The sequence below is a fragment of the Loxodonta africana genome, chromosome 17 (assembly GCF_030014295.1).
Source record: "Loxodonta africana isolate mLoxAfr1 chromosome 17, mLoxAfr1.hap2, whole genome shotgun sequence".
Taxonomy (NCBI): Eukaryota; Metazoa; Chordata; class Mammalia; order Proboscidea; family Elephantidae; genus Loxodonta; species Loxodonta africana.
The window spans coordinates 12,988,487-12,994,241 of NC_087358.1; the positions used below are offsets into that span (position 1 = coordinate 12,988,487).

The 5,755-nt window shown below is 37.8% G+C and overlaps 1 pseudogene; it reads right to left on the reverse strand.

Annotated features, from left to right (window-relative positions):
• Positions 1-4,996: 4,996 nt before the first annotated feature.
• LOC100656580 (large ribosomal subunit protein eL39-like) lies at positions 4,997-5,274 on the reverse strand (annotated as a pseudogene).
• Between the last annotated feature and the right edge of the window lie 481 nt (positions 5,275-5,755).

Below are 5,755 nucleotides of genomic sequence, written 5' to 3' on the forward strand. Positions count from 1 at the left end.
TTCCTTAAATAGCTCAATATGACCCTGGGCCAAACTGACTTTTAAAATATCACTCAAAGGAAAGTTAAGGTAGCTATTATATTCACATTTTAGGCCCCAAAACAAAGGTGTACATTTGCTAGAATTTAGCCCTAAGGCAAATACTGCATCTGATAGTTCACGTAGCCAAGATCCCCTTTGGCCTTCCTCCTGGAGCCCTGGATTATGGTTAATAATAGATAAGGCATCACTACCGTCTCACTGCATGTGTACTGCTACGTCACCAAACATAGGTATTTACAGCGTTTGACCAACAGAGCACAAACACAGAACCCAGGGCCGTCGAGTCAATTTTGACTCATAACGACCCTACAGAACACAAGAAAAAAAATTATATTTTAAACAGTAATCTTAATCACACGACCTGTCTGTCTGTTGTATTGTGGTGCCCTGTATGTTGCTGTGATGCTGGAAGGTATGCCACCAGGGTGGATATGCCAAGAAAGACAAAATACCAGCAGGGTCACCCATGGTGGGCAGGTTTCAGTGGAGTTTTCAGACTGAGACAGACTAGACTGAAAATTAACCAAAGGAAACCCTGTGGATCACAGCAGAGTGTTGTCCAATATTGGGCTGGAAGATAAGCTGTCTAGGTTGGAAAGAATTTAAAATACACAGTGACTGCAAAAATGGACTCAAGCATACCATGAGAATGATACAGAACCACGCAATGTTTCCTTCTGTTGTACATGGGGTCACCTTGAGCCAGAGCTGACTCAATGGCAAGTAATAACAGCAATAATCTTAGCTATATCAAGAGGCATATGGTTGAGAAGTTTCATAATCTCCCGCTTGACAGCACAAGTTTGGACTGAATCAGAACTGGGTTTGACTCTCAGCCCCTCTGTTTACTGTGCATGACACTTTGAGAAAGTCACACAAGCTCTCTAACCTCGGTTTCCTTACCTGAAAAATAAGGGTATCTATATTTCCCTCTGTAGGGCTGCCATGAAGAGTAAATGAAATAGCATATGAATGCCTTGAACAAAGCCAATTTCTATTAAGTGGGACTAAAGAAAGTTTCTTGCTTCTTTTTTAAATTTCAGAATATAGAAAACTTGGTTTCAAGTCTAGATTCTAATACCGACTAGACTTCATCTCTGTGGACTTCAGTTTCTTGATTCAGCTCTATCTCCTTCTCAAGATTGCCTCATAATAGTGCTTTATAAACTCTGCGGATCTTAAAATTTAAAGTATGATTAGCCATACATTAATTTGTCAAAAATCTTTTGCAGGCATATTTTGTGCCAGTGCTGTCGTAGGCACTGAGGACACAGTAATGCTGAAATCATAATCCTTCACTTTGGAACTAAGCCATGGTCTTTTCCATTGTCTTATACGTGTGCCAAAGTCGGATAACGAAAAAGGAAGATGTAAGAAGAATTGATGCATTCAAATTGTGGTGTTGGCCGAAAATATTGAATATACCCTGGTCTGCCAAATATCAAACAAATCAGTCTTAGAGGAAGTATAATCAGGCTATTCCTTAGAAATGAGGATGGTGAGACTTCAGCTTGCTCACTTTGGACATGCCATCAAGAAAGACCAATCACTAGAAAAGAACATCCTGTTTGGTAAATAAAGTAGAGGATCAGCAAAAACAAGGGAAACCTTAATGAGTTGGATTGATGCAAAAGACACAATAATGGACTCAAACATACCAAGGAATATGAAGATTGTGCACAATTCTGCAATATTTCTTTCTATCATACACAAGGTCACGGTGAATCCGAACTGACTGGAAGGCAACTAACAACAACGACAACACTTTAGGGAGCTTGCAGGCTAACAGGTAGGTGGAAGAACTAAAGAGTATTGCAATCTCGAATGATAAAGGTTAAGGTTAAGATAGAGACAGCAATATTACCCTAGGAACCCATGGGGGTAAGAACATAGTCATGGTGGGAAATATAAAATGTCAGGGGACGCCAAAGCGAACAAGAGAAAAAGGACATCCCAAGACCAAAACTAATAAAGCGATCACAATCCTGGGGTAGTCAGAGAAATAGAGGCAGCTATATGTTGATGGTGTGTAATTCAAGAGGCAGGAAATGGCAAGCAGTGGAAGAGTCGTAGTAGCAGAGGCCCACTTTATATGCATATGTTCAAACATTCATTATTTCCATTACAGTTATTATTATCAGCGCCAGCTTGTATGAAGAATAAAGTCTTAGACACTGGGTTTTCAGATAGAGGTGAAATGATTGGCCATTACCACAGTCACTGAATTTGGTGGTGAGACACAAAGTCTTCAGTCTCTGAGTCTTATGTCATCTGCCATTGCTTATAATGAGGGCAAGGAAGAAAAATTTAGCAAGCAGAACTGCGTGTGCATTTTAGAAAGAATTTAATAGGCAACATACCTGTTAAAAGTCAAGCTTTGCGTATAATCTGTTGGATGAGAAACTCCACTAACTAGACTCATTATTCTCTAAGCATTCTGGATAATCTTGAACTGTCACACACACATGTATATACATACATGTCACAGTGTAGCAGCCCAGGAACTCACATATAGAGAGGATATGTGTTTATTGTTTGAATCCTTGAGGTATAAATTTTCCATAATTGTCTTTTATTTCTCTGCTTTTCTTCCTACATGTAAATCTAGGGTCTGCTGGGTTTCAGGATGTCTGTAATTCCTCTGCTGTTTACAGTGACTACTTCTCAGTAAAGCATAATAGGAGTTAAATGAAATTCTCCAGAGTTGAGAAAATTTATGAGAGATAAAATTCCAAAGCAATTGTAAACAGACAAGTTAAGGACCTTACGTAGTCCACATAGCATTATTACGGATCATGAATGAGGTCACCATATTTTCGCGTTGTTAATTCTCTGTATTATTTGCTGTCAGGAGACCAGAGACATACTGATCAAATTATCTTGTTTAGTTAATCATTTAGAATTATTTTTCTTCTCTTAAGCCTCCCTCAATGTTTCTGTTTCTTGAGTTTAGAGCTCAAGCTGGGAAAAGGAGACATAGCAGCAAATTGTGAAATTGGTTATTAAGAAATGTTCAAAATGTGAGAGTTTTCCAGTCTTCCAATCTATAGTAAATACTTCCAGGGTCACATCTGAACAAGAAACATGCACACACTCTTACAGAAAAGACAGGTCTTTTATTTTCCTGGAACCTGCCCTGATAACTCCATTCAACTCTTTTGGGAATAATGCTTGATTTTATTTTTCATTACAGCACGTGTAGACATAATGTCTGAGCGTTCAATCATGGAAGAAATGGAATTATTGTGTCGCTTGACCAGGTCCTTTTTAGGGGTGCAATTGCTGTATGGGGTATAGAAAGAATATTCACTGATACAAGAGCCGCCTCTGCTACTTAAAATCAGAGTCTCTTGGCATATGTCGCTTACCCTCCTCATCTGTAAAATTGGAATGGTAAATACCTAAGATGGATTCCTGTGAAGTTTAAATGGATAATGTAGAACAGGTTTTCCAACTGTGAAACTTTGTATGACTCTAGGTTGCTTTTCCCACAATTTTAAATAGTAGAATTCTTTACCCTGGAAACCAAACCTAACACACAAAAGAAGACAAAGGAAAAAATCCAAACTTAAGTGAGAGCTTCCTAGTTTAAAGTTCATGGTTATCTGGCAATACACTCTCTTCCCACTTACTATCTTGTTATCTGACATTTCGCACTTACGACAATAGCAAAAACTCTACTATCCTACTATTTTGTGCTTTAACGATGTACATCTGGAGAGTACAGCTGGCTGTAATGGTTAAGGTTATGTGTTAACTTGTCTGGGCCATGATTCGCAGTTGTTTGACAGCTATGTAACGAGGTAATTTAACAGTTATGAATAATCTAGTTTGGCAGTTATGTAAGGAAGTAGTCATCCTCCATTTTGTGATATGATGTGGTCGCCCTCATTTTTGCATAACTCCAATTTTCACATAACAGCCTGGTCTTTGGAACCTAATTATATCGATAAGTGAGGAGAGGATGTAATTCTTTTGTAGTTTTGTAATTCTTTTGTTCATATTCACATGAAAAATAGCTTCTAATTATCTCTCAGTATTTTCCATTGTTCTGACTTATGCAATAATGATCTTTGAAAATCATATATGTAGCCAGTATAGGAAGGGATGTACAGTGGTTGACTAGCAAACACTTGAGCTCCTCTTTGAAGCCCTAGTGGCGCAGTGATTAAGAGCTATAGTGAGCTATGGCTGCTAACCAAAAGGTCAGCAGTTCAAATCTAGCAGTAGCTCTTTGGAAACCCTATGGGCCAGTTCCACTCTGTCCTATAGGGTCACTATGAGTCGGAATTGACTCTACGGCAATGAGTTTGGTTTGGTTTTTGGTTGGAGCTCCTCTTACAGGCAGTAGAGAGGGAGGGAAAGAGCACATTTAACGTGACGACCCAGGAAGTTCCTAGATTCAGTGACTTCCTTATCAAATCCAGGTAGGAAACTGTTTTCCTTCTATCTAAAGCCAGACTGGAAAGCAACAGAAAAAAAACGGAGTTCACAAATGAGACATGTACAGATCAGAAATAAAACTGGAAAGACAGAAACCATTCCTTAAATAGGAGTACCTATTTTAAAGAACAAGCATTGCGATTCTGGAATTTATTTGTGAGCTGTAGGGGCAGGGACCTTAGAGCTAGTCCAATAGTATCGTAGTAACCTGTTTCCAGGGTGGGTACACCATTTTATATTCCAAACAGCAATATGTGAGTGATCCATTTTTCTGCATCTTTGCCAACATTTTGTGTTGTCACTTATTCTTACTCTACCATTCTTGTAAGTATGTAGTGATAACTCATTGTGGTTTTAGTTTGAATTTCTCTAAATTCTAATGCTATTGAACATCTTTTCATGTGCTTATTTGCCATCTGTGTACTCTTTTTTTTCAAATCAAATGTCTCACATATTAGTGCATTCAACCTCTTAATGTGGAAACATAAACAAAAAAAAAAAAGGAAGAAACCATAATTTTCCCAATATATGTTCAATTGTACAGACCATGGCAAAATTTTCAACTTGATTCAGTAAAATGTTAGTAGATCCTGAAAGAGTGGTAAATCTGTGTTCCATCACATGTGTGACCCCTTATAGAGCCAGCTTGGTTCTTCTCCAATGTCTCCTCTTGGAGTTGTCCCTGATTTTATTACCAGTTTTCATTCAAATCCATTGGGGAATGGGGCAATACTGCTTTTGTTTCTTGGCCAGGAATCTCTTGATCCTGAAAGTCTTATGAGAAGACATGGCAAGGATGGCCAGTGGCCTCACTCACCACAATGGCAGAGAAAGGGAAAAAGAGCTCTGTATACTCTTTCATACTCTTTTAAGTGAAATGTCTCTTCATCTAGTTTGCTCGTTTTCTAATTGGATTATTTCCTTTTATTTACTGTTCATTTTTTCTTGGTGAGTTTTCTATATACTATTGATACAACCTTTGTTACATATGTGGCTTGCAAATATTTTCATCTAGACTGTTACTTGTCTTTTCATCCTTTTAACAGTCTTTCACACAGAAAACATTTTTTTTAATATTGGGGAAGTCAATTTACTTTTATGGATCTAAGAACATTTTGCCCAGGTCCCCAAATTTTATCCTATTTTTTACCAAGAGTTTATAGTTTTACCTTTTACATTTAAGTTCATGATCATTTTGAGTTTATTTTTCTATGAAGTGTGAACTTTGGGTTGAGATTCTTCTTCCCTTTTTTTTTTTTTTTTTTTTTTT